The 25,135-nt window shown below is 41.2% G+C and overlaps 2 long non-coding RNA genes across 2 annotated transcripts; one reads left to right on the top strand and one right to left on the bottom strand.

The window, feature by feature from the left end:
* Nucleotides 1-605: 605 nt before the first annotated feature.
* On the bottom strand, nt 606-11,842 carry LOC125689745 (uncharacterized). The gene is made up of 4 exons (XR_007375411.1): nt 11,803-11,842; nt 7,872-7,953; nt 2,690-2,839; nt 606-2,313 (listed from the first exon to the last, which is right to left on the bottom strand). It is a non-coding gene; the product is annotated as an uncharacterized LOC125689745 (long non-coding RNA).
* Nucleotides 11,843-17,253: 5,411 nt separating this feature from the next.
* Nucleotides 17,254-22,920, top strand: LOC125689746 (uncharacterized). Its single transcript, XR_007375412.1, has 3 exons — nt 17,254-17,299; nt 20,610-21,867; nt 22,538-22,920. It is a non-coding gene; the product is annotated as an uncharacterized LOC125689746 (long non-coding RNA).
* Nucleotides 22,921-25,135: the final 2,215 nt, after the last annotated feature.

The following is a 25,135-nucleotide window of genomic DNA, read 5'->3' as shown; positions in this document are numbered from 1 at the left end:
TTCCTGTAAGTGAATGCTGCTTTACATACAGAAGACACACAGATGATTAAAAAAGAAGAAAAGAAGAAAAAAGTGAGTGGTAAGACAACAAACTGATAAATAACAAATAACGCAATTGACCAAACTTGCTACAAAATGCATCTACAAGAATATAAGAGCTACCAAGCTGATCCGTGGACAGAAATTCATCCCTTTGGGATAGCTTTGCCCTGCCATTGCTGATACTGGATGCAAAGGGATGCTTCTCATTCTCCAGCAGCTTCTGTCTGAGCCAGAAAGGAGTGCAATTTTTGTATTTGTATTAGCTCTTGGTGTGTTTATGGTTTACAAACTTACAGAGTTACATCTTGAACCCAAACAGACTTTTATACCTGCAGTATCTTGTGTCCAGCAATTGAGGTGGAAAATGCTGGGTTCCTCATTACATGAACAGAATTAGATGTTTTCTCTGCTCTTTTACTACAGTCAGCAGTGAGACCTGGAGAACTACCCAGTCTTCTTGCATACTTTTATTTTATTTTATTTTATTTTATTTTATTTTATTTTATTTTATTTTATTTTATTTTATTTTATTTTTATAATAAGATGAGGCAAATGACCTGAGTTAAACATTTAGTAATTACAGATATATGACAGGCTTTTGATACACCTGGTCTGCAGCTATGTCTGCCTCCTGAGGTCCCCATGTACCCAAAGAGCCAGTACTCCTATTGCAGTGTTTCACACTGTATTTCTGTGTGGTTATTTTCCCATCTGGCATCCTTCATTCACAGCAGCTGCTCCTCTCTTCCAAGATCCAAGAGAGGAGAGGATCTTGGATACTCAAGAACCTTGGATACAAAAAAACTACCACCGTTTTATTTTATTTTATTTTTTGAAGGGATCTTTTGAAGCATTATGACATTTCACAGCTGCTATAAGAAAGTGTAATCTATAGGGGGGTACTAAAATCCAAAACAGAGCATGTACCCACACTTGGGCACAATTCTTGCCTCTCCAAGTGAAGGCTCTCTGCCAACTCCCATCATTGCTTTAGGAGCGTGGTGTGGATAGTTCTCTGGAATATCTTCTCTGGATAGGGTGTATGTAACCACCCACAGGAAATCCACTGCCTTTGGAGTGAGGGTGTCATGATATCTCTAGACCGAAGCTGGAGGAACTCTGAATGTCACCTACTCCAGCCCCACTATTGACATGGCACAAAGGCTAAGTGAAATCTGCCATGTAACTGTGTGTAGTCGTCTGCTTTTATATCACCTGGCACCAGTGGGATCAGCTTTACTACTTTCATAGCCCTCAGCTTTTAGCCAGGCAGCTGATGTGTTCTGTTGCACAGCCAGCACCCGCAACCACCTGGTGGTAGGAGATGTGATGCTGGAGTGCTGACAGGGGCACGCAGCCACCTCGATTTGTCACTCTCCCCACTGTTAGGACAGATGACCTAACAGCTCAGAGCAGATGTCTAAATTGCAGACAATAAAACTGGGTGAAATGACACTCATGCTTGGTCCGACTTTTCTAACCACGTGTGTTAGACTCACGGGGCTTTTATACAGAATGAAAGTTGAGATCTTCATCTAATCCAGATGCTTGCAGGAGTGGGGACTTCATTCAATACTTAGTATCATCAACTCATGATACAATTGCAGTTGGCAGTGCTGAATTTCTGTTTGCCAGCATTTTTAGAAGCCAGATTGTGCAGTGAACAGTGGTGAGAACTGCAATTTTCACCTCCAATTTAGAAATGGTTGTAACTCTCTGTAATATCTCTGGGACCCACCTGCTGACATTCTTTGGTAACGTTTTCTGACTGATTGCTTTATACAAGCACTTAACAGCTCTCACCGGGTAAGTTCTAGTTTACTAATGACAAATTCAGAGTAGAAAGCAGATATCACTGCCCACAGAAGAAAAACAAAGGCCAAATTGTATGTAATTCACAATAAGATGATGTATTTAGCTCTGTTTAACCTGTTAGTGATGACGGCAGTGGTGTTAGGTTTAACTGAATAGAGAAAAATGATGAGGGTTTGTCCTGCTGGAATTAATGCCGGTAAATCTCCAGGAAGATTCACAAGTATTTTAATAGATTGGAGACAAATGGGGGGAGAGGGGCAGAAGAAAGAAAGAAAAAGAAAGACTGATTTCTTATTTTTATCATACAGATTCCATTTTCAGCCTCCTGTGGCCTTCTAGGATGCTGCATTGAAACAGCATCTGCTCCTCTGATGGTAGAAGTAGCTGCACAGATGGCTCCAGCTTTGTTCAACCATGAGCTGAGGATCCCAGAGGCGAACTTTCATTAAAGTCGAGCTAGAAGGACAGCAAGATAGCTCTCATAAGTTATTTTCCTCCAAGAATCCCTCTTGGAGGTAGGTATAGATGTATGTTCTTCTGGGTGGTAGATGATGTATTTACAGATGTATGCAACCTGCAGTTACACCCTCAAGGCTGCTGTGAACTGATGTGAGCTGCCCAGAACCAACAGCAGCGCAAGGCGGATTGCCACCCAGTGCATATATGTGGTCCTGTGGCTGTAGAATTAGCCAAAATGCCCAGTGCAATGGCTACAGCAGCTCTGTGCTGTATGCAAAATCAAACAGATGGTCCCTGCCCCAAGAAGATGAGCAGCACAAAATCTAGTACTGATCATTACTTCCTTCCAGCTTGGTATCATCTGCAAACTTACCGAGGATGCACTCAATCCCTTTGTCCAGATAATCAGCAAAGATGTTGAACAGGGCTGGCCTCAATACAGACCCCAAGGGAACACCGTTCCCGTCAAAGATTCTCTTTATGTTCAAAGCCATGATTGGCAATCAGTAGAAAGCTGCTTAACCTGAAGGAGAGAAATAAAATCAATTACAAAATAATTTTTGAGGCGTATATATTGCATTATCAGCATGCTGGCTTGAATTACTACCTCTGTGTCAAGTACCAGAGGCAGTTTACCTTTACTTACAACTACTTCAGTTCTGCTTTCCACTCAGCTGGATCTGACAATATACAAATTTCTGTTGCTCAGACCCTTATTTGAAACCCAAATTATTTTTCAAATAATCTGCTTGGAAGCAAAAAACCGTCCCTATTGTCAGGGCTCTGTGATCCCCATGGAATATCCCTTCCAGCTTGGGATATTCTGTGATCCTATAGAAAACAAAACTAAACTAAACAATGCCTTTACCGTTGGGCAATCATATTTCTCATCCATATGAGAAAACCTGAAATGACATTTTTATTTAAGGAATGCTGGATATCAAGGCAGATATAAGGAAAGGGAGCTGTAAGGGAGCATTAAGAAAATCAAATAAAATGTCATCAGTGTCGGAGTCTCTGCAGAAATAGAGATTTCTCTGGAGATGTGTCACACAGAAGGGGAAAGAAATCTTAAGAATCTTGTGAAGGCTTTAGGGAGCAAAGGCATGTTGAGAATCTGGATTGGAAAAGGCAGTAGAGGAAGAGGAACTTATTATTGCTGAAAAAGTACACTTTTGGCTTTGAAAATAAAGCTGAAAAAAAAAAGCAGAATAAATGGAGACAGCACGTAAGAAGGTTTCACTCAAAAAGAGCAGCAAAAAGCGTGCTACGTAACTAGCAGAAAAAGAATTAAAGAAGGAAGCAAGCTGACCAAGTAGAGGAGCAACCAGTGGAAGTCCAGGGGCAGTTTTATCTGGGTGTTCACTGCCAATGGGCTTTAGCAAAGAGGGTAAAATGATTTGTTAGGCTGCAAGAACCTAATGACCGTAATCCCAAAGCTGGGCTGGTGCAGGGAGATACAGGGCAGGGGTCTGCTTTCTGACACTGTGCACGTCAAGAAACAGAGGGCCTTCAGCAGTCCAAAGAGGCATCTCTTCTAAAGCACAGAGGTGCTTCTGTGCTATAGGCTGAGCAAGCCACTTGACCATAACATAACACAGAATGCTGTAATACGCAAAGCAAACAAATGAACATCCCTCCCCAATTTTCTTGCTAAGAAATGGGAGGTCACTGAGGGGCCAGGCACTGGCGATGGGATCAAGGAAGAGATTTTAAGAAAGAGCAGATGGTGACATATTTTAAAGAGGTTATAAAAAGGGGAATCCTCAGGGCAGATGTTTTCTCAAAGACATCAGAACAAAGCACTGCAACGACTAAGAAATATGTGGAAAATATGTGGCTGCTAGAAGATGGCAGCAGGCACACGGTTCAGATTAATGGCAATCACTGCAAAGACAAAGTGCAGCTGCAGGTGAGTCAGGCCTCAGCAGAGCTGCAGCTGTGCAACAGGTCCTGAGTCCCCCATTCACTTTACAATGATGGAAACATCTGGAAAGGTGACTTCAGACCTCACACTCTTAATCTTAAAAGTTAAATTCTACAGCAACCTCTTCTTTAAGCCTTTATTTCATTTTTTTATTTTTTTTATTTTTTTAAAGTTTCTTTTTTATTTGAAGGGATAAGAAGACCTGGAAAGACAATAATCAAGTAAAGAAGCTGGCTGAAAAATGTACATGAGGGATTTTGGAAATAAAAGAGTATGAGCCTATGAATGTATAAATGTGGTGTTCTATAGGCACTAACTGCATGATGGGGCAGCCCCAGCCCCTATGATAGAAAAGCCACTGGTTCTGGCTACCATCTGAAAGGATGGAGCCACAGGGGATCACCAGGCTATCAGTATAAGCACTAAGGGTTTTGGCAAGCCTATCACTGCTCTATGGTTTGGGCAACAGGAGCTGAAGTAGGGCAGGTTCCTGAAGAGTGTTAGACTCATTTAGCTTGGCTCCTGCTCAGCAAGATCTGTTTTACTAGTTTTCCTCTTGGTACAGTACAATTTTATGCTTCATTTTAACTGTATAGGAATTATCTACACATTTTGGATAGAATGCTTGCCAAAAAAAATTTATTTCTCTTGCTTCAAAGCATAAGAGTCTCAAAAAAGCCTATGAGGTTTCCTAGATCTAGTGCTGAAAACGTGGCACTTGTGCACAGATGATGTCCTCTCCAGAGACACAGTGGCAATGGGATGTCAAAAAGCAACAGGACTTCCAGGGCTTTCTCCTTGCAATGTAGTGAACAGGACCTGCTTTTTCTGAAATGTTCTCCATTAACAGAATACATTTCATTATTAACATTTGGCCAATAACATTTTTATTGGGTTGTCTGAAGCCTGGCTAGAAGTTTAGGCAGGCACTGAACTTATGAATGTGGTTAAGATTTTTATTACAGAACTTTAAAAGCGGTCACAAATTAATATATGTTTAGGGTAAAAAGTGAACTTTAAATTAAATAAAACATTTGAACACAAATGTGTGTCAGTTGTACAATGAACTTGTTTATAAGTCAGTGCCAGAATCATAGAATATCCTGAGTTGGAAGAGACCCACACAGGACCACCCAAAATTCAGACCCTGTGTCTGAGAACATCATCCAAAAGCTCCTTGAACTCTGGCAGCTTGGGATCATGACCGCTGCCCTGGGCATCCTGTTCCATGCCCACCACCCTAACCTCCAGCTACCCCTCCCCTGACACAGCTCCATGCCATTCCCTTGGGCCCTGTTGCTGTCACAGACAGCAGCACTCAGCACTGCCCCTCTGCTCCCTTGAGGAAGCTTCAGAATCTGGCACTTGCTCTTGTTAAACTTCATGCTGCTGGCGACTACCCAAGCCCTAGAGTTTGTCAAAATCTCTTTGTAAAGTTCTCTATCCTACAGGGAGTCAACAGCTCCTCACTATTTAGGTTCATCTGCAAACTTACTATACTTTAGAGTCCTGTATTCGAGTCATTGATGAAAATGTTGAAAAGAACTGGCCCTGAAATGAAGCCCTGAAGAACATCGCTAGCAACTCGCCACCACCCTGATGTAATGCCATTCACTGTGACCCTTAGACCATGGCCCATCAGACAGTTATTCACCTATCCTGTTATGTTTTTGCCTAGTTGTATACCAGACATTTTGTCCAAAAGAATACTGTGAGAAAAGCTTTGAAAACACTGCTGAAATCCAAAAATTTAACATCAACTGGCTTCCCTTGGTCAACTTGGGTAACCTTGTCATAAAGGGAGATTAAGTTTGTTAAACTGGACCTTCCCCTTTAGAACTCATGCTGGCTGTGACAAACAATTGCATTGTCTTACAGGTGTTTTTCCAGCATGAGTTCCCAATATTTTCCAAAATGTTGAAATGAGACTTTTTTACTTGCACATATCCTCAGCTGCTAAAGTGTGAACTCTGAAACATCAGCCTGAGCATCAGGAAATCATGATACAGAACTCTGAAGCCCTATTAGAAGCCTTCCCCACTTGTCTCCGCTCAGAATAAAGTGCACCTGTTACATTCAAATCACTGGCTTTTCAACAGTGTCCATCTTACAGTTTAACTGCATTCAACATATGCCTTCACTGCACGTCTGCTGCTCCTCAAGTATGTTCTCTATTGCCTTCTGCATTTATTGCACTGCCTACTGAGGGCTTTTTGAGGCCCTTTCTAGTAAAATCTCACAGGGCATGCATTGGTTCTCAGCAACATTTTTTCAGCTTTTCCTCTACCACCTTATCTCTTTAGAGATGTATGCTGCAGTGACAACAATGATGTTTTCATGTCTCTACCCATCATCTGCAGATATCACATTAATGATGGTTTCTAAAGTAGTTTTTGTTCCCACCTCTTAACATATTTGAAACATCAGCATCAAAACAGATTAAAAACATCCCTGACAACTGGTCAGTAAAATCCTGACTTACCTAAGACAGAACATGAATTTGTTATGTTCCATTGTTACCAACAACAAAGTCTTCCCTGGCTCATAGAGAAAACATGAAATGAGGGAAAGCATTCTAACTGGTTGGTTAGCTGCAGGGAATGGATAATTTAATCAGAAAAACTGAGGTCAGTGAGCAATCAGGAGCACAGCTGGAATCCTTTGCCTGTTGTTTAAATCAAGAAGCTGGCTGCCACCTTCTACCCACTGAGCATGATGGCAGCTTGCAGGAAGAGGCAAAAGCTGTTAGTGTGACACAGTGGAGCTAAGAGCAAAGAGAAGGGAAAATCTGGACTAAAGCCGTGGCTCCCAGGATGTTGCTGCCTTTTTTTTTTTTTTAAAAAAAAAAAAAAACATCTGGCAGGTTTATGCTCCTTGAAAGTAAACCCAAACAGCTAACAGCTTTTGGCCAGGTCTTGCACTTGTCCTCTTCAAAGGACACGTCAGACTCCTGCCTTTGCTGGGCTCTCTGAGCAGCCCTTCTACAGGAGGCAAAGGCACAACACTTCTTACAGATATTTCTGTTTATTTCATTAGGGAAAAATTCATTTCTGGACAAATGTGTTTTCAGGCTGATGCTATGGTAATGACTTCAGAAGTCAGCAGAATTGGCATGTTTATACTTTATATGAAGCCTCTGAATATTTCAGTATTCTCTTTCTGAAGGAGGAAAACCAGCCAGCTACCTCAACCTACAGCCTGGAAAAATAATGTTCACCCTCTTAACAGATAACACAATCCATGCCAAAGTCTTCACATGCTTACCCTTAAACAGCATCCCATGGGAGACAAGTGCTTTAAGAATAAGGACTACTCAGTGACAGATTTGCCATCATGAGGAGATGGATCTTCTCTATATATGCATATGTATGGCTATGCTTATGCATCTATTTTATGCATGCAGATGATTTCTGTGTGACCAAGTGTATCTGCTCACTTATATAGTCTGAATCTGACTAGTAAGCTCTACAGGTCTTTCAGCCAAGCAATGTTATAGTCATCCCATCCTGCACAATGTCATCTCCTGCCCCAAAGTCACATCTTGGTAAGGACAAGTGTAAGATGTGAAGTCACGAGCAAGACCTTTAGACTCAGCTATCTATCCTTGTTGGCTTAGCATGTCACTTACCTCTGCAGCTGTGGGATAGACATGGTCTCCTGCCTCCAGCTGCCTAAGCTGTCCATTCTCCAGATGCTGCCTTGCTTCAGGGCTAGGGAGAGAAAAAATAAAAAAAAAAAATAAAGGAAAGGATGGTGCTGACATCATCATCAGGATAATTCAGAAGGTCTTTGCTGCAATAAGGAGCTGAGCTCTAACATACCACAAGTCAAACACATGCTGGACTGTATTGGACAGCCACAACAAAGTGCCAGGATTGTCACTGCTGGAATAGCTGAGATAATGCTTTGTAAATGCATGGCCAGAGTTTCTAATCCAAGACAAGATTTTCCAGTGGCTCACTTTCAGTGGTAGTCACAAGTGTATGATGTTCCTCTCAGGGGCTGAAGCCAGGTGCCCTTCGCCAGTTTTGCCACCAGCCGTCAGGTGACAAGGTTGGGCCAGGTGCTCATTTGCCAGGACATTACCCAGGTAGTGTACTGCTGTGTGGTGAATGATGAGGAAGACCAATCGCTGACCCCAAAGAAAACCAGCTCCTTTCCCTTCCCTTGGAACTGCACTAGCTTCCTAACTGCAAAGGTTTGAACAATCAATGGGGATTGCCTCAGTCAAGCCATTTGCTCCTGTTGCTGCAAGCATCCCAGCCATCTTAGCCTTGGGAAACTATTGAAAGCTTCTACCAAACCCACAGGAACTCAGACCCTGTATCAAGCTTTTTGGAGAGGATTTCTTGGTTAACCAGGTGTGCAGACCTAGAAAGAAAAACGTGTTAAGTCCTCTTGCACTTGAGCTGTTTGTTGTGAATGATATGGCTACGCTTTTTGTTCTTCACATAGTTGTATCAAATCTCTTAATTTAAGCAGACAGATGAAAGGGGGGAAAAAAAAAAAAAGGAGTTGATTCTGAAGTGAATTAGAGTAAAAAGGAAATGTTTTGTTTCTCTCTCAGTGAAGCAGAACAAGCTAATTCTACTCAATAAGCATTCCTTCTGACTCCAGATGAAATGGTTTATTTCAGACACTTAGAAGAAAAGCAAAGAAAACAAACAGCTTAAAGCAAAACACCCAGGAAGGCAGCAGTGGACACCCACATTTCCCCAGCCTCCAGGATGTGAGAGATCTAGATCCATGACTACCTCTGTCCTTTGAGCCATCCACTCTTCTGAGAGTTTCCACATGAGAGACATTTTGCACCTGACTGCTTCTACACTGTCCTCCAACAGTGCTCACTATTTAAAAAAAACATCTGTGTTGAGCCCTATCAGCTCCAGCAGCACACAGAATTATCACAGAAAGCAGCATTTGGTCTCAGGTGACTACACTGATCATCTTGCAATATGTTTAAGTATTACTCATAACTGAAGGTAAGTGGAAAGATTTTTTAATAAATAATTACAGCAAGTATCAGATTTTCCTGGTATTTAGGAAGAGGGAACAGTACTGTCATCTTGAAACAGCTCTATTAACTTTGGGAATGTAATGGAAAACTAAGGAGAAGAGCTAGTCTTTTGCTCTAAAGAGTCACTAATGGGCACACAGACAGAAATGCACACTCACATCTCTATACTCATAGATGAGGTGCTGTTTTTTGTTTTTGTTTGTTTGTTTTAAATAAAGTGAAGCTTTATTTCGTTTCCCTGACCATCTGGGCTTGGCATGGATGGAAGAAAGGAAAGCTGGCTAACTATATTTTTCATAGCACCTACATAAATAAGTAGCATGACTACATTCCTCTTTGATCTTCATGTGCCACCATCATGTCAGTGTGATGTGCAGCATAGATAAAACCAACTAGGTTGTACTCTGGCTTTGCCGCAATCAGACAGGTTGGGAGTAATTGCCAGTTGCTAGGGCTGGAATCTGAGCTTCTCCAGAATTGATTTCTGAGACATGGTGCAGTAGACATAAAAGACAGATTGAACGTGCAGTAACACTTGCATGAGCAGCCATTACCACACAGATATTCAAAGACAACTAAGCAGGCATTTACCTAGACAGTCTTATTGTTGCTCCAGGTCTGCGATGGTGAGGCAGAAACAAGGACAAGCTCAGCAACCTGCTCTGACCTAACACAGCAATTCCTGCTGTTGTTTCATTCAAAATTATGCCTACAACCTCTAACAAATCAAAGAAAACAACTCTTAAAACAAAATCTTATGATACATTGTTGTTGTTCCCTTACACACTGAATGTTCTTGTTCATGATCAAAGCAAAAGAGAAGAACTTGAAAGTAGTTAGAAAATAATTTTGTTATGCGTTTGTATAACACCTTAACAAGCTGAGCATTGCTCTGTGCTTGATATTGATTAGTAGTATTTATTTATACTTCTGAAATAGAGCACAAGGCAGCAAGTTTGATGTTCACATAAACATTCTAAGTAAGAAATAACAGAGCTCCAGCTCTTGCGGCTGAGAGAATGTCAGATGCACTACCAAAGAGTCACCAACAGAAACAACCTACACAGTAATAGATACCATGAACTGGATCTTAAACAGCATGTTTACTAAAAACATGTCTTTGGAAATCCACTGAAACCAGATGAGACAAGGGGTGAGGTACAGGGGAAGAGGTTACTGCAGCAGAACATGTGCAGAAAACCAAACAGCTTCAGCATCTTGCTCCTCACCAATTCATGCTCATGCGTATGCCTTACACTGGGAGTTACACTTACCTTGATTTTTATCTGGTAATGGCTCCAAGAGACACAGTCTTTCTCTTATTCCCCATCCACCCATGACAAGACATTCATATTGCACTCCCTGAACTCTGAATAGCCTCACACCACATGCATGGTGGCACGGTCTTGTAGCTCTTCCTCCAAAAAATAGGCTAGTAAAAATACTTGATACACACTAGTAGCCATAATCACTGCTGAGCTACATAATGCAAGCTCAGAGCTAACAAGGACCAGCTCCACCCAGATCAGCAGAAAAGCCCAGGTATCTTTGAGAAGGCTCAGAGGGCACCTGGAGGGCTAAGCAGGAATTTGCCAACGTCCATGGGGATGCTGGTGGGTCACAGCATGTCTGCATGTCTTTGCTGCAGCAGGGAGCTAGTGTGAGTCTTATCACATAACAGAGATAGCTCCTGTTCCATCCTTGCCACCAGGGGAAGAAAGACTGATACACATTAACATTGAAGATTCAGTTGTCTATGCCACGCTCATATAGGGAAATGGAGAATGATCTTTTCCTTCACTCTACTAAAAAAAAAAAAAAAAAATTGGCACAGCATTCCAGAAGACAAACAGACAAACCCCTCACATCCCTTTCCTGTTAAGTCTGAATGTGCACTATAGATTTTTGCACTTATTTTAAGAAAAAAAAAAAAGGGCAGGGAAAAAAAAAAAGATACAAAAGGAATGCAATTTTGCTAACTCACTTGACATCTTGATACAGGTCCGTACCAAAGAACAGCTCTCTTGGCTCACATGCACAGCTTGTCACCTGGATGAGAGTCCAGCTCAGAATGGATGCAAGTAACACAGCAAAGTCAAATGATACACCTGCTCCTTTTATCTTACTTATGCTCCTATCACTTTGTCAGTTCTGCAGAAGATGGAAAACAGGTTACCTACTGCATGTGCCTAGTAAGGATAACAGTCAAATGAGAGGATACAGAATAAGCTAGACAGTGCTTGGAGAAGTTCTCTGGCAGCAACTCCTTCTGCAAAGTCAAGTTTCTTTTATGCAGATGCCATTTATGCTGTTAGCAGCCACGCAAAAGATAACATCAGCAGCCCCTAAGTAGCATGAGGGATTCTTCATCAGCTTCTTAAGCAAGTACACATTCAAGCTCAAGTACTATTTATGACATCTGTAATGCTGCAATAGAAAGTACTATAGTAGCAGGGTAGCACAATCCTAAGCTGCAACAAGTGAAAACAAACACAATTGTACAAGCCATAAATACAGAAACAAAGGAAGAAAAACTACTTACCATTAGAAGGCCTCCAGTAGATAGGAATCTCCAAGATTCTCTCTCCACTGCCAACCCTTAAATGAGATCTGGGAAGGGGTGGATCCTGACTCCATTTAGGTGCACTGCATGCAGCTGAGCTCCTCTGGTTTGGCCCTGCCTTCCCACCAGGTGCTCAATCACTGCTTCAGGCCATAACTTGGCACTTCCACTACAGCATCTTTATCATGTATTGTGAATGAGAGGACAGTAAAACCAAATTTGTTTAGCTGGAGAGTGAAGGCATGGAAGTGGTGGGTGAGCTCAGCCCCACAGGACTAGCAGCAGGGATTGGGCTTGTAGGCAAGATACTTGTTCCTCCCGCCCCACTCCTGACATTCATTGACATTGACTCTGTGCTCACAACTATCTCCTGGATTTCATAACTGCTTTTAGCAAACTCCAGACTCTTAGTAGGTGTCCAAAAGTCACCAGTGCAGGATACCAAAGCAGACAGGTGGGGCACTGACCACGAGTCCCACACTGAACTTGTACCAATTACAAGTCTTACACCGTGCTATATGATTCTTCCTTCAGGCTCTCATTTTTGCTGGTCTGGAAGTGTCTTTGTCTCCAGAGGTGTTCAAAACATGGTTTTCTCTCATGCTGATATGAGCAAAAGTTTCCTTCAAATCATCCTTGTGAATGTCAGCCTGAGCGCTGCCAGGGCCAAAACTGTGATCCAGTGAGAGCTCCTGTCCTCATAAGTCAAATGCCAGTTTGCATTTTCTGGTTTTATGTAATCATAGATGCGCTTTCAATATTACACACAATAAAAAGCCGTGCTCTTTTCCCTGGGAATTCATTATTTCTTAAGCACACACAAAGCCCATAAAGCTTCTTGGGATTCATTCTTGGCTAAGGATACCATCCATATTTTAATATATAGTGATCTTAGAATCCTATGAGATATTTATATGGAAGAATGATTTATACATGACCTGTTGAGCTGATCTTTACAATGAGCCCTCCAAGGCTATTATACTTGTCTGTCAGCTGTGGAAAGGAGAAACAGTGTGCTCTGGGTGTACACAGAATCTGAGTGAAGAATTTAGTTTGAGCACCTGCAAGGCTTGAAAATTTTTAGTGGATCACTCCATTTAATACTTTAATGAGCTCTAATAAGCATAGAAAGGTAGCAGCAGCTACTGTGAACTTGATGGACTCATCTCACACTGGTATCCTTTCAAAATCCTATCACCATTGCTTTCCAGTATAGGGTTACAAGGAGCTTGGCTCCTCTGTGCTTTCTCACATCAAAAATGTTGTAGCCTCGAGAAAGCACAGGACTTGACTAATCCTTCCTGATTAAAACATCTGTGGTTCAGACTGCACTGCTCACCCAAGGATCCCCTTCCATTGCTTTTTCCCTAGGGGAGACAAAGATGCTGCCAGCAGAGGCAGCTCCTGCATGCTCCTGCCCCATTGCCCACAGTCCTGGCTGCACCACAGGGAGGAGAAGCTCCTGCCTGCAGCCCCTCCATCTCATGTGATGCCTTGCATACAACAGCCTTGAGTGCTAGAAATGAAATTGCCTCTGGACAAGCCGGGACTGAGACTACAAGGAAAGATTTGACAGTTTATCTGGGAAAGCAGCTCCTGGGATGGCTTAATGAGCACCTGTGACACAAAGGGCAAAAGCAGAGTTAGCAGCTCTGCTTTGCAGGTTTCTTGGCCTCTTCCCAGGCTGACAAAGATTCACAGGAGGTATCACATCCTTCCAGATTGGAAAACAAAGGGCTGTCCTATTGGTCATTTTAATATAACAATAAGCTAGGACCTAGGCCATTTCTGAGTTATACGGAATGTGGAGTCTTGTAATATCTTGCATGTAGAGTGCCTGAGAGCAAGACAAGAAGGACCTCAGAAAGCTGCTAGGAGCTGTGTACATGATGGAAGGCTTGGGAGCCCAGGCATTTCCTGGAGAGGTTTCTGTGATGAATATACAAAGAAGGAGATTAAGCAGGTCTCTTTGGCTGGTTTCCTTCAGATCCTCCAAAGATACTACTTCTGCACTTGGCAGGGGGCCACAGGCAGCAGAGATGGAGTTATGCATGGCTCTGACACCAATTTAAATTCTGAAAATGCCTGTTTTTTTGTTTTTGTTTTTTTTCTGCACAAAGGCATTTATGGAATGCCAGAGACTGTGGGTCCAAACTGTGCCCCAAATTACAACTGCCTGCCTCCTCCTGGGACAGTGCCTTTAGTGGGGTGGATTCTTTATGCTAGGAACTCCGTAAGATGTCATCACATTTGTTTGGGAGTGCTTAAGGTCTCCCAGCTCACCATTTTTGCACTTACATTAAAAGCTATAGATTTCTTTTAATTCTCTACTCAATCTGAGTTAATGCACTGTGAGAGAGAATAATGTGTTTCTGAGTGTTATGTTTTAACATAATGGTCAACTGCTCTTGATTTTACAATGTCCTGTAAGACTGAAATACATAAATACAAGTTACTTACTTGTGGACACATCTCTTTTTTCTCGTACATGAATTATTCCATCCTGCTCTACACCGTTGCATTTACATGAAATCAGCCCATTTCATTTACATTAAAATTCAAGGCTGACAATTCCCTTCCTATCATGCTTAACTGGACATGATAGATACTTGCTCATTGATGATTTTAGCAGAGCTAAAGACTCAATTCTTCAGCAACCTTTTTTTTACATGAAGAAATGGAGAAGTTCCACTAGTGTCACAAAATTTGCAAGTGCTGTCCCTTCAGGGCGGAGTTATTTTTCTTACAGCCAATGTAACAGAGCTTCAGTGAAGGTATGTTCTGACACACATGATAAGACTTATGAGTTTTATAGATAAGACTTATGAGTTTTATAGATTTAGATAAACAATGTCTACTATCCTTTGTGGCAACCTGCAGGTTACTGCCTATGAAATAATAAGGTGTCTCCCATTCTTCCTCTACCAAAGGTTGATCCAGAGTATCATAGATTTGGCTGGGAGTATGGAAAGCTGAAGATTTATGGATGGTAACAAAAGATGACATTGTACATCTGGACTGATCTCTAACTTGTTGCTGAGTGCAAAAAAGTATGTTTTAGTCAGGGATGCTCTTCTGCACATTTCAGTGCCCTTGTCTGCATATAAGGAATGGTTGAATCATGGCCAAGTCCAAGTTCCATTCACCTTTTACATGGCTCTTCCCACTAGGGACATGTCTGTAAGAGTCTTTCAGGACTGTGTGATTGCCTTGGTACAGCCGAGGAGACTGAGGTGACTGAGGTGGAAACAGAAGTGCCTTCTGCTACTTGTGGATCACACAGAAATCTCACTGAACTTCACCTGCAGACTTGCCATAGCAGTGCATTTGGATCAGGACAGATGAGAGTAACACTGCAAAAGCCAAATGATACACCTGTTCTTCCTATTTGTCTCACCCATGCTCTGTCACTTCACCAGTTTTGCAGGAGATGGAAAGCAGGTTATCTGCTGTGTGTGCCTGGTGAAGGTGACAGGCAAGACACTGATTTGTTTACATTCAGCAGTTCTTTGCTGGCACATCTTCACTGACACTTCCAGTAGCGACTGACATCTTGGGTAGCAGGCTTTTAAAAAAGGACAGAGATTTAGGAGCAGAAGTCAATTTAAAAAAGATTTCAGAGTCCCAGTGCTCAGTCCCAGCCCTACAGGTATGGAGAAGAGAAGGTCAAAGATCTGATTTTGATCTAAGTAATTCCATGTGCTGGGATTATGATAAAGGACACTTGCTGCCTGTGGTCATGGTGAACTCCTCCCATGATTGCTGGTATTGTCAGAAATTGTGGCAATTTTCAGTATTGTCAGAAACACCATGCCTGTTTTCCAGATGGTTTTTCTGGTGTGAGAGCATCACACCTTGTGAAGACTTGAGTCAAGAGCAGCTGGTGGTCACTAGAGGTTGGGATTTTCAGGTTCCAGCAAAACACTGGTACTTTGCTCAAATGAACCCTCCTTATTAAATGAATGACTTATTTGTGTAGGCTTCTTGAATATCTCAGCCTTTGGGAAACTATGACACCATTACCTCATCCTTCTATTGTCCATTTTAATGCTTCTCCTCTCATAGTGTTTTTCTTACAGTAATGAATGCTTTAAAGTATTTATGGTAGCAAAAAAAAAAAAATCTCTCATGGGAAACACATTTAGAAGATGGGATTTCGTATATAGAATTCAGACTATTAAACCCTTGGAATGCAAGACTCCCTAGGAAAAAATGAGCTACGGAAAATGAGTTTTCTTCTGGCTCTCGTAAGGTCTGCAACAACCTCTGGAAAGATGCGGGCTGCTCAGTGGATGACCAGTTAACTGTGAAAAATCCCAAGAAAGCTTGCAGTTGAAATTCCAGGCTTTTCTGAAAGGACTGAATAAAAAGCATCTGTCTGAGCTAGTGCATAATCTCTTTTGATCTGAGTTCAGATACGAGGTTTTATAGTGGTTTATGTCAATTGGGGTATGAAACTATCATAACATGCAGATGATACTAAATTTATTACATCAAAGTCAAGAGCATATAATGATTTTACTCCATGGGGCTGCAGCAAGAGCCACCCAAATATTTTTAGCACATATTAGGGGAACAGACTTCAGGGTGGATCCCTTCTTCGCTATGTGTTTATTTCTGCTTTTATAATTTTGAAGCAAAAGTGATTAACTTTGTCCTCTTGCAAAAGAATTATAGTATTGACAGGATAACCCAAGAAGCTTTAAGTCAGATATCCTTGTATCAGTGTGAGATATGTAGCCATAGATAACAACACCAGTCTTGAAAAAAACATGCAGGCTTTATCTTGTGCAGCTTTTGCTTTCTCTGCATCTGAGCTGCTCTGGAGAAGTAACAAAGGTGTCAGTATCTCAGAAGGTAAAAACCAGCTTTGCTCTATCAGCTTCACGGAATCGCTGGTGCCTTAGAGGGATGTCTGGCTGCGAGGCGTACCATGGCTCTAACAGGTGTTGGTCAGTTGTTTCCCTGGCAGATTAAATGTGTCATACTATTATAATTTCTTGGTGAGTCCCCAAACAGCTCTGGTCTACGTTGCTGGTGGCAGCCTCCATGCCACATCACAGCCACCTGAGTCTGGTGCTGGGAATCCTCATCCTCCCCCCAGGGCTGCCACCAGCTTACTGTGGCTAGCGTGGAGACCCACTTAAAGGCTAACACATTCAGAGGCTGCTTCCATTATCAGTGTGTACAATTCCCATTGCTACTGACAAACAGAATCTAGAGCTTCTCATTGCATAGTGTTTATTCTATATTCTTCTTCCTCTGCAATGCTGTGGGGAATAAATTATTCCTGTTTTAATTTTTGCTTGCTCTGAACTGTGTTTTTGGCTTGGAAGGAGTACTTTATCTTCTGTTTTCTTTAATCATTAACATTAGAATTAAGTTTCCAAGCAGGCTGTTTTTCATTAACCCCAGCACTTCCTTCCTTTTCTTTTATGTGTGCTGGTGACTCACCCAGAGCAGAGGCACAGTGAAGGTGAGTTGCAGGATTGTAGTATGTAATCGTAATATGTATTGGAGGATTTCTAAACACATCCAACCTTTTCCTTCCAGTTGCAAACAATCAGCTGAAATGCAGACCACTTCCTTACAAAATAAAATAACAATAAATCCCACAGGAGATTTACATTTCTATCCTCTTTCTCTCTCTCTCTCTCCCCCCCCCCCCCCCCAAATAAATAAATAAATAAATACGTTATGAAGTGATATGTATATGTAGAGCTTGATCTTTTGCTACATGCCAACTCTCCTCATCCTTTTCCCTGTTGATTTTCAGGTATTCCTAGCCTGAAACTACTGTTTCTTCGTTATGCTGTCCCTGAGATGTTCTCTTGCTTCCTCTCCAACCAGCCTGGCACACACAACTTTTTTTCTCCCACTCTTCCTATTCCTTCCAAACATTCCTTTCAAGCAGTCCTCTGTTCTTAGCTCCAGTCAGAAACAAAGCTGCAAGTTTTGGGCTTGGTTGAAAAACTCCAATACAGCTGTCTTGGGTGGGGTTGGAAGCTAGTGACCTTTTGCAGTGAAATAAGTGTTGAAGTTCAGAATTAACATTTTCTGTTGCATCTTCACTGTTCAACCCAGGCAGACCTGTGCTTAAGTTCTAACAGCCTAAGATCTGATCATTTCCTCTCCTTTCCTCATGTCTACATCTAAGGGTCATCATCTGCTCCACAATATCACATCACAGGTCTGGAAATGGTCTTTTGGTTGTTGAATTGTATCTACTCCAACTGAAAGCAACCAGTTTGATAACTGTTCTTATCAAACATTTACCTAGATCAGACTCTATTTGAAACCTACATGGTTGTTCCACATCTTGTCTCACATATGGCTAAAAGTTCCACCAGTTCTACTCACTAGGTTTTCCATGGTTTTGCTCTTTCTTCTAACAATTCTTCCTGCTATTTTCTCATTGATGCATTTTTAGAGAGCAATTGCACATATTCAACCTTGCTTTTCTGTTCATTTCATGTAGAATAATTTCTCCAGTCACTTTATCTCCCTGCTGGTCTTTCTTTGCACTGCTGCAATTTCACTTACTTTTTTTAGAATGGGGGTAACCAAAACTGTGCACAGCATTACAGATGGAGTGCCAAACAGCTTTTGTGTAATCTCATTGACTCATCACTTCTTGTATGGGAAATATTTGATTCATCTTATGATCATGTCTGCCTTTCTTATAGATGCACCACATCCATGGCTTCAAATTGCCCTAAATAATACACTGAAGTCTTTCTTCCAGCTCCAAACAAATGATCTCCTGGACAGTAGCAGATATCCCTCTTATTAGATCCTAAGCATACGTTCCATTTCTGTTGCTCCAGACTTCAAGTTCATTAAGTTTTTCCCAAATGATATTACAGTCCTCTTCTCTTGGCAGCTTTTTTCCGTGCTCTTTTAGTGGCAGATTTCATTAATACATGATGAACTGTAGTTAAACCATATAGATCATTGCTAAAGTGTTACCATAAGATCCAATATTTTCTGCTGGATGAACTCCACTAATAACTTCCCATCAGTACAATCATGCCCTTTCTGTGGAGTCTGTTCTTCTCTGTTTTCAGCCAATGTACTGCCTCTTGTAATAATTTCCTCAAGCATTACATCCCTAAGAAAATGTTTTACTCAAGGCCAAAATAATGGATCTACCATCTTCCAAAAGTCTTGTATACCAAAAATCAAATCAATCCACTTTACGTTTTATTCCCTTTTCCTCTTGTCACTGTACCTTTAATTGTTTTGGCTTCACCACTTCCCAGTTCCAAAGACTAGCTTTTCCAGAATTTAGGGTGGAGTGTATGTTCAATTTACTTTTCCTGCAATATTTTCTTTCAAATTTACTTACACTGTGGTTTAGAGTAACAGCTCTTTCTATCTACCACTGTTCTTAGCCATTGTATATTCAAGATGACCACCTCAGTCAAAGCTCAGGTTTTGTTCCTTGTCAAACTTATCCTTTAATTCAACCTTCATGCTGCCCATTGGACTCTCTTTTTGGCCCTTCTGCTTTTTCCATAGTGATAGAAAACTTTCTCCATTTTTTCCTAACTTCTTGCCTTTTTAATTTCAATACCTATACTTCCTGAATTCTTAATCTTAATCAGAAGCTTCTTTATTGACTTCTTCTTCCTTCCCCTTCTCTATGTACTTTTAGCACTTCATTTGGTTAGATGCAACCCTTGTATATAAGATGTATGTAAGATATTGTCTGAAACATAGACTGGAGATAGTTGTTCCACCTGTGACAAAAGCTCTTCAAACAGGTATCTAGAGTAATTTGCATTTGAATGAATTTTGTAAAAACAAAGTGTCACTCCTTTTTTTAGTTCCTGTTCACATTAATTTTAACTTGTTTCTTAGTTTAATTGTGGCACGCAAATGAAATAAATATCAATTAAGGATAGCTTAATTTAACTGATTGCTTGATCATGTGATAACCAGGTAACAAGATAAATCTGATTTTATAGAAGACAATAAGGGTGCAGTAAGAATGCAGGTTTCAGTCCGTGTTCCTTTGCTAAAGTGAGACATAACACTGCAAGTATTTTGGCAAATGCTGTTATTTTTGTTTATTAGAATGATCTAATCCTGAAGTCAGACTGCCTTCGCAAAGTGTTGCCTGTATCTGTTTAGCTTTTGACACAGCTTTTATCTTCATGTTTTTTTCTTCCTGATTCTAAGGAAAGCATATTAAAAATAAAGTGGCCTTGCCAGGCCTGTCAACCACCTGTGGTGTCTAGTGTGGTTGGAGGCTAAGCCATCTTTGTCATGTCTCCAAGCCATTGTCAGAGCTGGCAGCTCCAAAGTCTCCAGGAGGTTCTTCATGAGCTAAGTTGGCTGCTGGAAAGGAACACAGGGACATCCAGATCAGACCTTCACCAGCACATGGCATTGCCATCTTCCAAGTGACTGGTGCCTCACTGCACTGGATGTTTGGAGACACAGTGGCTCTCATTGTCTCTGAGAGGCTGCAGCAGCTTCCACCAACATGCCGGGTATGGGTAACCGTGACAACCTTGGGTTACAGTGGTTTGAGCCACTACTTTCATCTGCATCTCCCATCATTACACTTTATCCTCTAATTTATTCTGCATATGAAAAGGGGAAACAAAAAGAAATATCTCACTGCCAACTGTGTTGAGTATCTCACCTCAAGTATGGGATTTCTGTGGGGAAAAAGCCACCAAGTGAGACTTATTCCTGCATATTAACCTCTGGTAATGTATGTACTTTTTTTTTTTTTTTTAATCCTCTCACATATGGTACCTTTTAATTTATTTCAGGTCACACCAGAGACAAAGTTTGAAATGTAGGCTAAGTCATACAAAAAGAACTGCAAAATCCAAAGACCACAGGACTTTTTCCACTGAGAGGATAATGAATGTGCAGAAGTACACCTAAAGAATGGTGCAGAACCAAGCAGTGTGGTATAATTGAATATACATGGGTACTAGCCTGCAAGAATAGAAGTGAGCACAAATTCTCCCCTCCCGACAGAAGAAGCCCACAGAATGAGAGAGAGATAGATCTGATAAAATTCCAGCCCTACTGAAATGGATGGAAATTTTGCCACTGACTGTTCAACAAAGGACTCTTCCCTGCAGACCTATTAGGAATTTTTAATTGGATATAATGTATGCTGAGAAAGATGATAATACAATGGGGAAAATTTGGTGCTCAGATAAATGAGCCACTGATACTGCATCTGTTAAAATGTGTTTCACCAAGGGGCCACTTCTCCAGTAAGGACAGAGAAACGTGCAAAGGAAAGGAGCAAAAAGAGCCCATTTCCTGCCCATTTGGCTGTGTTTTACGCCAAGAAGGTCATAGCGCTGCATGAGTGCTTGTGGCTCTTCTTCAAAGGCTCTGCTTCAATTCAGACAATCAAAGCTGATGAGGAGTCACCCTAAAGTGCACTTCTGTTTTCTAACATAGCCTCTCTGGAAAATATGATGTTACAATATTGGCCAGTCAGTTGGTCTGTCATTTTTGGTTGGCCTCTTCTGTTGTAACACGATGACACTGGGTTTTTTTCTTTGTTTTTCATCAGCTGTCGAGAGATACAAATGCTGACTTCCTCCTAAACCTTTGGACCCCACTGGAATTTCCCAGTGCTGGGTCTACTTACTCCACATTTGAAGCTTCCTTCCTGGCAGTTTTCAGCACCCTCTGTAGAGTTGCACCTCTGGGTTATTGGTATGCATTTCTCTTGCAGCCTTCACTGGATATCTGACTTCCTCACAAACATAAACAGTCATTTCACAGTAACCCTGTTAGAAAAGCAAGAATTATCACTTTTACTTAGATTACAAATGCAGGGGCTTTCACAGTGACCACAAACATGCAGCTGTTGAAGACAGATTGACTTTCCTGTAGGGAACACACTGTGTTCTTGTTCAGAGGAGATGAATCTTTCCTGAGCGGGTGGAAGTTCCTCCACTGACATGGGGTGCAGCAGAAGCTACTGGGGTCCATCCCTGAAGAAGTGCATTCAACTAATTCAGGTGACTGCTGAAAAAGGATATTCCCTTGTTTTGGCTGGTGAGTGTACAGGGTTAGTTCAATAAATTACAATATTTTTTTTTCTTTAATTAAAAGAAGGAAGGGATGTGTTCAGTTTGTAAACACAAATGCAAACACATTCGGTAACTAAGCAGTTTGGCGAGCGTTCTGCTGATGAAGGATGAAGTTTGCAGTTAGGCTTTGGAAGAATAGCATATGGCAGTGGACTGAACATTTGTCATTGGGTGATTTCATCTTCTGTGCTAAAGTAGTCTTCCCAGCATGGAGGCTGATATTTTAAAAAGTCAGACGTGACAAAGGGAAAAAGTTAATCCTTTAGACAAAGAATAACATATTGATTAGACTTCCTACTTCGAGCTATATAAATATGCCTTTAGATCATGCTGATTTTAATATTTCAAGAGCTGGATGCAGCTCCTAACAAATATCAGTTCCTAAGAATGTTAAAAATGCTCTAATTTTCAAAGAAAATAAACACTTATTGTGTGCATTTATGACTAACGTTTTATAATATTAAAATTCAAAGATAAAAAGCACTGAAATAATTGATGGGAGTTGATACCGTATATTTACATATTACATTCTTTTTTAGTGTAGATACTGAAAGTAGATTAGATGATTATTGACTTTTTTTCCAGAAAATGCCAGCATCAGTTTCCAATTAACACGCTGCTTTGTCTAAAACCAGCCTTCCTTTGTGAGATGCAGAACTGAAAGAACACCATCAAAGTTTAAAGTACAGATTTGCCTCACTGATGTGCCCTGAAGAATGTACCCTGTAAGATGGGACAAGCAGAAGAAATGCAGAAACAGGAGAAAGCTGTACTGGTTTCTCTTGACATAATGCTGCTGCACTGATGATGTATTTCTGTTGGTTGCCAGTGTGTGGAGGTTGAAGGATGTTTTTGCATCTTAGGTAGTTAAACTCTCCTTTCTATGCTATCATTTTTTCCCTTCACTACTCTACAACATAATAAATCCCATTGATTACTAAATGTTTAAAAGGATTTCATCAAGGAGTGGCTCCGTTCTCTAAACGCCTTTATTTATTCAAGTCTAATTCATATGCTACTGACATTTTCTTGCTTTTTCTGTTTTTAGGAAAGATTCAAGTGGTGCTTTAAACCAAGACATTCACAGTGCCTTAATGGATCAGAGATACTGTTTATACTCTTAATCTCTTAATCTCCTGACAATGCATTATATCATTAATTAATCTTTATGAGTCTGACTTTGTGGTTCCTGCATAGCATTTGACAATGCTATTTCTGATGGCTAGACATGTAAAGAGTGACCACCCACAGGCAGAGATTTATGCGGCTCTGAGAAAGACACTTCTAAGGAAACCAGTCTTTATATCTTCATGGGCATACTGGCTCCAGGGGTTGCAAATCTTTCCTATATACCATAACTCAAGGTTGAACAACCATTACTTAACTTAATGGTACAGAATCTGCAACAAGAACGTTTTCAACATTCATGTCAGGCCCAAACATAAGTAATGTTTTATGAATTTGAGTTTATTTTGCTCTGCAGCAACTGACTATTAGGCATTAGCTGGAGGCATCAAGGATCTGATTTCTGCCCTTAGTTATGTTCCTGCAAAACTGCGCCACTGACCCTGAGTCCAACATCCCACCTCATATCTCCTCTCTTGGCTCACTGCTGGTTGCATATTGAGTTTGAATGAGTGTAATTTGGTGACCATTTTCTGATTTGTGGTGGGACTTTGGGACACATCTGTTATAAGCAAGAAGACTTTCTAAATCCTCTGGGAATTTTTGGAAATTTTTACTCTTGTTCCTGCAGATTGGTAAAAGTCTGCTTCCAAAAAGCAATGTATTTACTTATTCAAAACACAGAGAGCAGAAGCTTGAAAAGCAAGGGAAGAGTTCCAGCACTCTCTAATCCAGTGAGTTTGGTGTGTGCCAGCAGTCATGTGTAATTGTTCTCAAACAGAGGCATGCACCATTGCTGCAAACTCCCTCAGAAAACGTCCCTCAACAAATCCTTCCTCAGAACTGTCTCTTCAACCTCCTCCCACATATGGTAGTGCACAGAGTTAACTTGCGAGAACTCAGTTGGTTGTCTGTGTGCTCAGAAGATTATGAAGAGGATAAAGTGGGTTTTACTTATTCCCTCTGATTTAATACTTATTGTATCAGCACTGCTTTCATTTAGTATTCTTATATTGGTAAAATGTGGGCTTTCATTGCAAGATTTACTTCTTAGCAATGAAAACCTGATATAAACCAGAGTTCAAGTAGTCTTTTATTTTGCAACAGACCAGCTTTAAATCTAGTGGGATAACTGTGCTGGCAGAGAGCACGGATCTCTGTGTGCAGTATAGATTTGAACCCTTTTTCTCCAGAACATGGGGGCAGAAAGTTTTATAGCTGGAATGCTGTGAAATCCCTTGTGTGGCCATCTGCCCTCCCCACACAGGCGCCTTGAGGAGGACATGGGCACATGACACGCAACCACTGAACAAGCAGACTATGAACTTGCAACAGATCAGCTTTCTGATAAGCAATTTAATAACTAACTCGTTCAAACTTGAAGAGATTTTCTCTCTGATCCTGGTAAGTTAACTCCCCCAAAAGGCATTTCTGATGCCTTTGATCTTACTTGTGACACATGACTGCTCCTGTCCGGCTGAACAGACAGCATTTGCTGCCTCCTGACCAAGCTATCTAGAGTGTCGAAAGAGATATTTCTGGTAAAGTGTATCTTCAATGTAGGGACCAACTCTGCTATTATTGCTTCATTCGATCCAATTTTTTCCCTTTTTTATTTTTTTTGTTTACACTTTCTATCTTCTCTGTTTATTTTTCTCTCTGCTCATCATTGTTTGCATTTTTCTCTCTTCTTTTTTTCTCATTTTTCCTGCTTGTTTTCCATTAAGTTTTTCCTTTCTTCACCTTTCTTATGCACTTCCTTTTCTCTGGTTATTTCTTTGCTCTCTATTTCCTTCCTCTGTCCAACTCTTTCTGCTCATCAGCCACATTACAACAGCAGGGAGCAGCTCACAGAGGCAGACCAGCTGGGATATGTCCCAGTGAGAGCACGTGTTGCCCAGAACATAGAGCAGAGATGTCTTGAGATGGTTCTGGTTTTGAGCACGTGTTACAGACAGGGAGAGAGGGAGGCATTTTTCAACAGGCCTGCTCAATTGGCACACATGTCACAGCCAGGGAAGGCAGCAGAAGGAGGACAAGCTCTGAATGCACAGTGAAAGGAAATCCAGAGAGGAGACACAGCTTTGCAATGCAAGGCAGCAAGCCAA

This window comes from Lagopus muta, chromosome 2 (assembly GCF_023343835.1).
Source record: "Lagopus muta isolate bLagMut1 chromosome 2, bLagMut1 primary, whole genome shotgun sequence".
In the NCBI taxonomy this organism is placed as follows: Eukaryota; Metazoa; Chordata; class Aves; order Galliformes; family Phasianidae; genus Lagopus; species Lagopus muta.
The sequence above is the reverse complement of the archived record's forward strand: the minus strand, read 5'-3'. Positions and strand labels throughout refer to the sequence as shown.